Consider the following 11,420-nt stretch of genomic DNA (forward strand, 5'->3'; position numbering starts at 1 on the left):
TCTTCTATGGTGGGGCCTCGAGTCAGCTCCCTCCATGTCCTCTGCACAAAACACAGAAGCTGCTCTCACCTTCAGGGACCAGCCTCATGGACACCCGACGTGGCTGGAAGGGTTCCAGTGCGTGGCTCCTGTGGAGCATGCTGAGGCTACCAAAAGCTAGAAGACAGGCATGGAACAGACTCCGCCTTGGCCTTCAGAAGGAACCCACTCTGCCAACACCTTGATTCTGAACTTCCAGCGACCAGAACTAAGAGAAAATAAATTTCTATGGTCGAAGCTGCCTGGACTGTGGTACTTTGTTATAGCAGCTCTAGGAAACTAATACACTCTACAAACATCGTTATTGGTGATGTCTGTGATCACCTCTCCCACACTAGCCCATTCCTGTGTAACCAGCTTATCATACATAACCTGGAGCTGGGCTGTCCCATACAGTAGCCACTAGTCACATGTGGTTATTTAAATTTAAATAAAAGTAAATAAGTAAAAATTCAGTTCTTCAGCACCACAAGCCACACTTCAAGTGCTCAAGGGCTACATGTGGCTCCCGGTCACCATATTGGACAGTGCAGATACTGAGCATTTTTATCATCACAGAAAGTTCTATCAGGCCATGCTGCAATGCTGTCAAGATTCCTGTGAGCTAAGGGATCCTTCATCATTTCACAGCAACCACCCTTGGCCAAGCTCACCTCTTGCCTCGCCCAGACATTGCCCGATTTTCTACTCCAAATCTCACACTCTCCTGGCCAGTACTTGCACCTGTCCATGACTCTCTTTCTATGGTTTTCCTTGGTGAGAACTCCCTCCCTACCCTGTACCCCACCTAACCCTCTGCTCCTGTCTGCCTAGAAAACCCTGCTCTCTGCTTAAGGCCGAGGGTAAAAACTGCTCCCTGACCCTCCAGGAAGAATCAGTCATACCTCTCCCCTCCATCCACACTTGGAGTCTCCTGCACAACAATAAATGCCATGACAGTTCCCCGCTGGGTTTGCAGAAGGCTCTCTTGTTGGTCGATGAAGCCCCAATGGTAGGCACTGAGTCCCATTTATTTCTCTTTTTTTAATACTATTTTTTTTCTCCCTGACCACACAGAAAGTTATATTATTTTTAGTAGACAAAAATAATTGTATGTTCTCCTAGAGTACAATGTGGGGTTTTTATAATCATGGAGGAATGAGTAAAGCAAGTCGATGAACATATCCATCACCTCATATAGTGGTTTTGTGGATGAGTTTCAAATATTTAAAATCCACTCTCAGCATTTCAAAATATACACTGCTTTATTCACTATAGTCATCACACTGAGCAACAGAAACTTTTGGGAGAGCTGCCAGCTTGGACGCCAGAGAGGTCACACGGAATGTTCCACTGATAGTGAGAAGATGACACTTCCTGTCTCACTGAAACTTTGTACCCTTTGAACAACATCTCCCCAATCCCCCTCCCCCACTCATTACACTCTACTTGTGTGAGTTCGGCTTTTCTCAGGTCCACCTGTGAATGTGATCATGAAGTGTCATCTTCCGGAGTCTGGCTTATTTCACTCCGCATAACGTCCTCCAGGCGCCCCAGTTGTTGTAAATGACAGGACTTCCTTCTTTTTCAAGGCCAAGTAGTACTCCACTGTGTACTTTATGTTTGTATCCTGGGGTGGAGTCAGTGCTGGGCAGGGAGGAGACCCTGGATCTATGTCCAACTCGGTTCTGTTCAGGTTTGGACCTGGAAGTTTACCTGTGGCTCCCTCCCTCCCTCGTTGCCGTGGTTCTTGGCTCGGTACAGACCCAGGGGTTTTGCCCCTGAGGGACGGGCTCGCTCCCAGGCCCCGCCTCCTCCCAGAGTCCAGAGACCTCGCGAGCCCCGAGTGGAAGAAGGAGCTCAGACCTGGTGAGTGGCGTTCATTCGTGCTTAGAGGTCAGCTGAAGCCAGCAGTCCCAGCTCTCCTCCGCCGGGGGACCGAGGGCTCTGGGGAGGCGGCGACCAGGCGGACACACTGGCCATTCTTTCTCAGTGGAACATTCTGTGTGACCTCTCTGGCGTCCAAGCTGGCAGCTCTCCCAGCCTCCCACATGGGCATTCTCTCCCGGGCACTGCCCCACGCACCTGCCCCAGGGAGCCCTGGGGTGCATCAGAGCCTTCTGCAGCCGGTCCTGCTGTGGAGCCCCTCTCCGCCTCCCTTGCTGCTCCTCCCCCGCTCCACGCCTCCCGTCCTCCAGCTTCCTCACTAGGGACCCCCCTGTCACACTTGGTCCCCACTATGGCCACCTCACCGTGCAGCAGACCCCTGGGGTGGCCTGCAGCACAGGTCCTCACTGCACTGGACTTGCTGGGTCCCCGTCTCCTCCGTGGGGACCACACCAGAGCTCCCCTCCTCTGCTTTTTTGGCCCTTTCCATCCATCCTGTCAGAATCGTCCTCCTAAAACACAAATGGCCCTTCTCCCGAGGCCCCTGCCCTTCCCACGGCCCACAGAGGAGAACAAAAGCCAAAGTCCTTGTGCAAGTGTCCATGTCACTCCCAGATCTGACCCCTGCTTGGCCACCCTCCCTTCCCTGGAACACACCACACACTTTTCCGCCCATCTGCCTTTTGTCCACCCGCCATGTCCCCACCCCACACCCAGGCTTCAAGTTCAGCTCAAATATCACCCTCCATGCATCTGGGGTGGGGGTGGAGGGCCCCTACCATCCTGTCCAGGCTGCCTGGACATGTGCACCTCCGTGCCCAGGAGTGTCGACTTGCTGTGCCTCAGTTTCTCCATCTGCAAAGTGGGAGTGTGGTGTCACCTATGAGTAGCAAGCACACCGAATGAGACACATCTGGTGCTCTTGCTACCCACTCAGTGCTCCAAAGGGCCTCTGGGGCATGGGAGAGGGCATGTGAGAGAGCAGGAGGAAAATACGTGCGGGTGTGCATGAATGTAAGGTGTGTGTGTGTGTGAATCAGTGTATGGATAAAGTGTATGTGAGCATGTATGTATTTGTGTGTGTCTGTATAGGGTGTATGTGTGGGGGGGTGCCTAGCAGTAAGGTTGTGGGTGCATGTGAGAGCATCAGCGTGTGAGCGCATGCTGGACGAATCCCAGGGGCTCCATCCCCGCAGCTGTCTTTACAGCCAGAATGTCACATGTCGCCCACACTCCAAAAACAATCACACAAAGCTGCAAAACCCTTGTTCAGCTTCTTTCCATCCCACTTGCCCACGGCTACCTTGCAGAGAGCACACAGAGCCAACAAGGAACCAGGCAGGAGCACAAGGGCCCATGAGGGATGCACCCCCGTTTCCTCTAGAAGGGGACAAGAAGCCATTGGACCATCTCCAAGAGACTTATCTGACTGGGAGTGGAGGGTTCTTCCTGCCCAATAAGATTAGCTCTGTTTCCTGACCACTAGCTGGGGGCCAGGCGTTTATCAGCAACAAATACAAGGGGCCCACGTTCTCACAGTTCGTCAATGATGAAGCCCAGATTCGATCCAAGAAGTGTGACCACATGGCTTGTCATCTACAGTGGGACAGTATGGCTGTGTGTGCAATTGCTCAAGTTGCCACCCGAAATGCTGTCCCACACTGGGGCCCCTCGGATCTGAGATAAAGAAGTATGTGGTATGTGGAGTGTGTGTGTGTGTGTGTGTGTGTGTGTGTGTTTCAATAACCAGGAAATTAGAACTGGTGACTTGGGCAGAGGCCAGAAGAGAGGAGCAGGAGCCATGTCAGTCTGAAAAGCACCCCTCTGGGGTAGGAGCCCAGCATAACTGACCAGAGCCTGGAGGATCAGCCCGGTACCAGACAAGTGCCAGCTGGACCGCAGGCGGCAGCAATTTGTTCCTGTTGAAGCCAAGCCGCTTGGAGCTGCTGAGCAGCAGATGTCAGGGCAGGGTTGGGGCTGCGGGAGTTCAAGCTACCATTGGCTCAGGACGGACGTTACTTGCACTTCCAGAAAGGCTACAGTGGTGGTTCTCAAAGTGGGGCCCCAGGGCCACAGACGGGACCCCCTGGAGGGCTTGCTAGATCTCAGATTCCTACATCCTATCCCCCTTGAATCACAGTGTCTGGAATGTAACCCTGAAGTCTCTGTTTTTAACTAGCACCTTGAAGAGCTGAGGTTCCCCAGAAGCACCCCTGAGAGGATTCCTATGTGAAGATTTCGTATGGCAGCACCCCAGCTCCAAGGGACCTGAGGAAGGAGGAAGCCAAGCAAGGCTGTGAGCTCAGGGAAGAGTGCTGCAGAGAGTGGCCTCCTGGGAATCTCCCCGGGGACTCTGGGGTGTCATCAGACTCAGGGTCAGCCACCCAAGTCCTTCAAGGATCCACATCTGATCACACCAGAGACTTTGCCAATTCGCTGGTTCAAAGTGGGGCTTTCACTGGCAAAATTAATGATTCTTTGAAGAGTGATGGGAATGAGTTCTCCTGCAAACTTAAAGACAGTCCCAATATGTAGATCAGCTAAAAGCGTTTAGAAATAGTCCTCGCCTGGCCTGATGGGTGTGAAAACCAAGGACATCGAGGCCTGACCCACGGATGGCTTCTAATCAACCATCCTGGGGTCATTAGGGGTCATTAGGTTGATGACCCCTAATCAACCCAGTGTCCAGCCAATGGTCAGGGGGATTTCTATTGCCTGATGCTGATTATCAGGGTAACTGGAGCCTGCCTTTGGAATTGTGTTGTTTCTGCCTTGAGTGAGCCTTCTGGGGAGATCAGAGCTTCCACAAGGACAGAGCGGGGGATCATTTAAGCTCATGGAGCACATGGGACCATGCCTGTGTCTCTGAGCGCTCATTTAATAACTGCAGGTCTGAATTTGGTCTGAGATTTGCTTTCCTTGGAGCATGGTGACAGGAACGCAAAGACACAGCTCACCTCACTCAACTCAAGCCTTCTTGGCCCTCCTGTTAACCACCGAAAAGAACCCAAGAATCGTGGATGAGCAGATTGGCCTCTGTTGGGTGGCACAAGGAGGCGAACCTGGGAGTGATATGCTTACGATGATGAGGATAAGCAAAAGGTATTTTCAAGTGTTTGCACTTGTGTTGGGGTTCCCTAGACCTCAGATTATCCTGAAAAGCCTGTTAAAGTACAATTTCAAGGCCCTTCCCCAGATCTATTGAATCGGGGTCAATACTGGAGGGAGGCAGAGAACTGTCAATTGTTTTTTTTTTTTTTTTTTTCAGAAAGTAAACCAGAGATTTTCTGTACACTAAAATTCTAGGAGCACCACTAAGGAAATCTCCTCACTTCCCCACTCCCAGTCTCAAAGCTAGTGGCTAGCAGGGTGGACTTCCAGAGAACAAGTATTACCCATTGGTCATTTTTTGACAACTTCCGGTCAACTTCTGAAAAAAGAGAGCCATCCAGGAGGTAGAAGTCGTCAGAAAGAAGGTATTTGGAGTTTTACAAACCCCATCATTAAGAACTCATGCAGGAAGGTACACCACCCTTGGCCACCCACATAGCCACCATGGTGGTGACCAGCAGGTGGCAGGAAGATGGGCCCTGGTAGAAAGCAAGGGTGAGGAGCAGGTGCCTAAAAGGAAGGAGGTGTGACTGTGACTTTGGATGACCAAACCAGATGGTCACCCCCTCTGGCGGCAAGAGCCTCACCATAAACCAGAGAGAGCCTGCTGCAACAACCCTGTGCTCTTCTAAGCTGGGGGAGAAGTTGGAAGGAGCTACAGCTAATGGCAGAAAAACGGCTTCCCAACAGCGCTGCCAGCTCTGACCCCAACAGGGATTCAGGCTCATGCTCGCAGGACATGAAGTCTGAGTGACTTCTCCCATGATCAGCAAAACCAGGAAGTGAGCAGGTAGGATGGGGAGGTGGGGGGCTGGTCCCTGGTGGTGAGGAAATGGGAGCTGGGGAAGAGATCGTCTACCCTAAAGCCAGCCTTTGGGGCAGATTCGCTGCAAGGAAGAGAATGGAGAATGACGGCTCTCAAAAGCAGGAAGAGAAGGAAAGAACTACTGTCAGGAACAACAACAAAAAACAAACAAATCACGGGAGCTGCGGTCCCTGTGCCTGGACTCAGAGGCTGGCCTTGAGCCGAGTGCCTCCCTCACCAGGGCCCAGCCAGCCAAAGATTATGTCTAGGTTTTCTCTTTACAGATGAGGAAACTGAGACCCAGAGAGTTCAGTGATATTGGGTCACTCAGATGTAAAGTGGTGGAGTCCTGGAGGTGACCTGCACCCAGAGCATTCCAGGCACTGGGGTGACAGGGCAAAGGCCTTCAGGTGGGAGGGAGAAGGGGAGGCTGGAGAACCAAGGGGCAACCATGGGAATGGAGTATAGAGCTCCAGGGGAGTGGGAGGTGAGAGGAGAGGCACTGGCTAATCCTCCCTCCTGGCCGGGAAGTCCTCCGAGAACAAAGTACTTGTCAAATAACTTCTGCACCAAGCTGATGTCTGGTGCTCTGTCTGCTCCCTGAGACTCAGCAGCAGGGAGGAAAAGAAAACAGAGCTTCATGGGAGGGGGGCCACCTTGCAAAGTCAAGACAAGGGAAATCCTGGAACCAGAACCTGCAAACTCCCGTCTCTGAGCCCCTTTGGTTTCAAATTTCAATATTTGAAAAAAGTAGAGGTCCAGGAAAGTCCTGCCTTCTTCCTTCCTCCCTTCCTGGTTACTGACATCCACCAGGAGCCAGAAAGTAAGCAATTTTCCAATCATCTTCTCCTCCATGATGTCCATGAAGTTGGCCAAGTGGGAATCATCATCATTCCTATTTTAAACCCGAGGAAACTGCCTAAGGTCCCACAGCTGGTCAGCGGCCACGAGTGGACTTGAACTCAGACCTCTAACTCTAAACACCTTGTATCTTGGTGTTTTCCCCATACCTTACAGCCTCGCCCCAGCCTTTTCCTTTCTTAGGCAGCTGTTGAAGAAATTCAGCCACCGTCATGGGCTCTCTTCTCCTCTTGCCAAGGTGGCCATCGGAAGGAGGACAGGCCGGAACAGGGAAGGAGTTTTCTGGCATGCAGCCAGAGTGTACGGGGTCATGGGCCAGAGCTCAATCTGCCCTCCTCCTTGCCACCTCTCACCCTGTCCAGGGTGCAGGAGACCAAAGGGAAGAACTTGTTAACCATCTGTAAATCTCAGGAGAGGTGTGAACACTGTAAACCAGAACACAATGTGTACCTACTCTCGGAGGGCATCCAGGACTGGGGCTGGGACCCAGGCAGAGGCAGCTGTCAGAAGAGCAATAAATAGGAGAGGAAAAGGAAGTCAAAGGCAGAAGTACCCTGACTGAAAGGACTGGGATATGGGTGCAGGACACCATCTGTTGAAGGAATGAGCGTGGTTAGAATGGTCAGCCTCAACAGACCCAGGCGGGAGAACTCACTGCCCCAGAATCCTGGGTGTCCAGGGTGGACTGAGTGGAGGAAAACCCTTGTCCTGCCTCCCAGAGCAGAGAGGGCCAAGGTGGGGAAAAGGGCAAAGTGGACCTCTGAACCAGACCTAGGGGTGGGGGTGAGGCATCTGGAAGACCCATTGGCAGCTGAACCTAGAATCCATGGTCCCAGAGTTTCGCCATGTGTTCTTTTGATTTCTGTGATGGTAAAGATAAAGAGTGAGGGAAATAAGCCAGGAGTCATGGCGCATGCCTGCAATCCCAGTGGCTCTGGAGTCTGAGGCAGGAGGATCACAAGTTCAAAGGTGGCCTCAGCAGGGCTGGGATTGTGGCTCAGTGGTAGAGCACTGCCTAGCATGTGAGAGGCACTGGGTTCGATTCTCAGCAGCACATATAAATAAATGAATAAAATAAAGGTCCATCAACATCTCAAAATGTACTAAAAAAAAAAAAAAAATTCTAGCCTCAGCAACTTAGTGAGGCCCTAAGCCACTCGGCGAGACTCTGTATCAAAATAAAATACAACAAAAGGCTGGAGATGTGGCTCAGTGGTTAAGTACCCCTGGGTTCAATCCCTAGTACCAAAATAAATAAAGATCGAGGGAAATAAACTAAAGAAACATGGAGATCTACTCTCTCACCTCCCTTAACTTTGCAGAAATCAACCCCACTGGGAGATGGGGAGTCAAGGGAGCCCACATGTAAGTCCAATAGAAAGCTCTAGAATCTGCCACCATGACCAGTAGCTGGTAGCTGGCCCCACATCTTCCCACTCCCACCCACTGGCCTGGGAAAATTACCAGGATAAGCTGGCCCCAAGATGGGCGCCAGAACATGTCATCTGATCTCTGGAAACAGCCGCCCAACCACTCGTCTCCACAGCTGTCAGGGAGCCTCTGCAGGGCCAGGCTCTGGTGACAGGACACAAGCAGGTCACAGAGTCACCTGGCTCTGACCTGGTGCTCCTCTGGCTTGAGGAAGTTGGGAGGAGTGCAGGGGGTTTGCAAGATGGGTGCTCCTTTCTCTCTCCCCTCTTCCTCTCCTTCCCCACTCGTCTGAATTTCTCCAAAGACCACAGACCTTCTTTTTCCAGACTAATCATGTGTGTGGGTCCCTGTGACTGTGACCCGGGCTGCCACACACATGAGCAGTCCATCTTACAAGTCAGTCAGGTTGGAATTGTGTCACTTTGGGCCAAAATCCATCCCCACCATCCACGTACATATACATAGTCCTTTTGGTTTGAGCAACAGAATGATGTGTATTTGTCTTCTTTCCAGCCCTAACCAGTGGCATTGAAGGTTTGTATCTTTTGGGCTCTACCTGACCCTGTTGCACCCTAAATAGTATCCTGTGCCTTTGGAGTGTTCAGCCAAGGATTGCAGATGATCATGCACAGTGGAGATTTCCAAGGTTAACTCTCACTTGAGAAGAGAAACCTGAAATCTGGGGCTAGACTTCTTATTAAAGGGCCTCCCTGCATCTTTCAAATCCAAGAGAGGAGCTGGTAGGGCTGAAATTCGGGTGCCTGCAAGCCTTCCAAAGCAGATGACACCTGGGGAACCTGGTTCTGTGAATTCCTAGCACAGTTTGTAGATTTCAAACAGAGCAGAAGAACCCAATAGTATTGACCCAAGCACAGTGATTCGCTATCAAAAGGGCAGAAAGGTGGGCTTCTCCCAGCCTCCACTCTACTTCAAGGCTCCTAACTGGCAGGGCTGCGGAATTCTATCTGTAGCGCTTACCTAACAATTATGATACATCAATTCCAGATCAGATTAAAGAAATAAATGGCTGCTATTTAAAACCTATGCAATCCTGAAAATCTCTTCACCTCTGCTGGTCTGCTTCCTTCCTATAAAATACAGGGGTCTCCAAACCTAATCAGTCAATGTGAGCAGATCTAGCCATGCTTGTGAATGAATCCCAACCTTTCTTATTCTGATAATGGGAAAAGACAGGGGCAATTAGGAGAGCAGAGGGCCCTTAGAAACTAAAGCAGAAGACCAGCCCCGAATGGAAAGATCAGAAAGAAGAGGTGGCAGAGAACAGAAGACAAACTGCCAAAGCCCGAGCCAGGGAATCTAGAAGAGGTGCTACGCTGTGCACTTCCAACCAGGCCAGGCCCACATGCTGCAGTTTGAGTTATGCATCATCCAAGAGACTCTGCTTTCCATCATTTATGAAATTGGTCTGTGTAGGTTTGGTGTGTGGACTTTCTATGGGTGTATGTATGTTGTGTGTGCTTTGAAAACTTCCTTCCCAGGGAGTTATGGCCATATCAGTGTCTGACAACATGTACCCAGAATATAGGTCACAGTATCATAGAACGTTTTGCAGGAAAAGGCATTTAAGGACACACACTCATAGAAACACACACCTAGGGTGGCTTAATAAATGCACGTTGAAAGAGGGCACTTCATTCCCGATTTAAGGAATTGCTCATCTATTCAACAATTATTGCATACCTATTATACACTGGGCCCTGTGCTAAAATTAGGCCAGATGCAAAAATTCATCTGCTAAAGCAGAGAAAACTTGATTTAGGGCTGTTTAGTCATTTAATCAACAAGCTAAACTATTTTTAAAATAGTCCTGAATGATGATTTTTTTTTTCTCTCTGCTGGGCCAACCAGGCACATGGGCCTTGGCATGAAAATGTCCCAAGATCCAAGTAGGGGTGAGGCATGTGGCTAAAAAGACTTCAAGCACTTCCAGTCCTTTCCACATTCCTGGAATGTTTTTAAGAAAAGAAGAAGAAAAAAAGAAACTTTGGATGCGTTGATATGCATCCCTGTGTACTTTGTCTGTCTCCTCAGACATGGCTGGCCAAACAGTTTGCTAAAAATACAATGAAAGAAGGCAGGCATGGGAGGTCATACAGAAAGAGTTTAAATCTACCCTGCTCCTTCCTCACACTGTGAATTTACCACAGCACCTAAGCATATCACTGTCTGACCCTCTGTGCAGACATCTGGGGGCCACTAGACTTGGGTAATGATCTCTTATGTAAAAGGGGAAAGTGCTTTCATTTCTATTCTTTCCATGGGGCTCAAAGGTCTCTGGGAAATTTTCTCTAGCTTCAAGCAAGTCTTTGTCCTGAGATGGCTGCTCCAAAGGATGAGTTCCATGGCTGGAGAATGGGCTGGGGTATGGCACAAAGGTCGTCTGAGCCAGCGTGGATCAGTGACTCTAATCTGTGGGCAGCAGAACCCACCATCATCCAAAAGGTGCACAGGAACCCGTTCACTAGGCTTCTACCTGGGAATACCACGTCCCCATTTCCTCGGGTTCAGGCTCTGCTCATCCAGGCCAGGGTTAGTTTGCCCAAAGGGAACGGAGGAAGAGCCCAGCAGGAGCTGGTTCTGCAGCCGAGGGGTTAGATAACTGGGTTCTCTGAGGCCGGCTTCAGTTCTACCCTTTCAGCCAAACCCAAAGGTTACTGGAGCAGGCTGGGCCTTCTCGGGTGAGGAGAGCTGAGTCATCCATGGGAAGGGACAGCAGCAGCTATAAATTATCCTGTGTTTAAGGATGGCTTTCTAAAACCCTGGCTTGGGGCTTAGAGTCTTTATTTATAACTCTCACAAGAATATTTTTCAAACTCATGACAGTGCACTCTGTATTGCTTTGGGGATACTCCAAGCACCTGGTCACTTCTATAATGAGCCCTGCAGGTGACAAGCCCCTAAAGGCCATGAGTCTGCTGTGACTCAACCCACACGTACATCTCGTCACTGCCAAGGCCAAGACCCCATCTCGTGCATGGAAGTACAGCCAACTTTGTTGGCACAGCATTGCACGTAGACACACGGAAAGCATCAGCCATAATCACACAGACTCCCGCCATATGCAAAGCACTCCAAGCTCCCTGGTGCTCCATACATTTCAGAGTCAATTTCTGCTCACCATGAAACTAACGAATTACAACAGACAGTCACCCCTCAGGCTAAAGGACCCCTCCAGAAGTCAGATGCCCACCTCTCTGGCTCAACAGCCTTTGGCAGGTGACTGAACAGGATTTTTATGCACTTTGGCAATTTGGGTGGTGTTCTTACTTGTACCTTACAGGGTGGA

This window comes from Marmota flaviventris, chromosome 11, assembly GCF_047511675.1.
Source record: "Marmota flaviventris isolate mMarFla1 chromosome 11, mMarFla1.hap1, whole genome shotgun sequence".
Taxonomy (NCBI): Eukaryota; Metazoa; Chordata; class Mammalia; order Rodentia; family Sciuridae; genus Marmota; species Marmota flaviventris.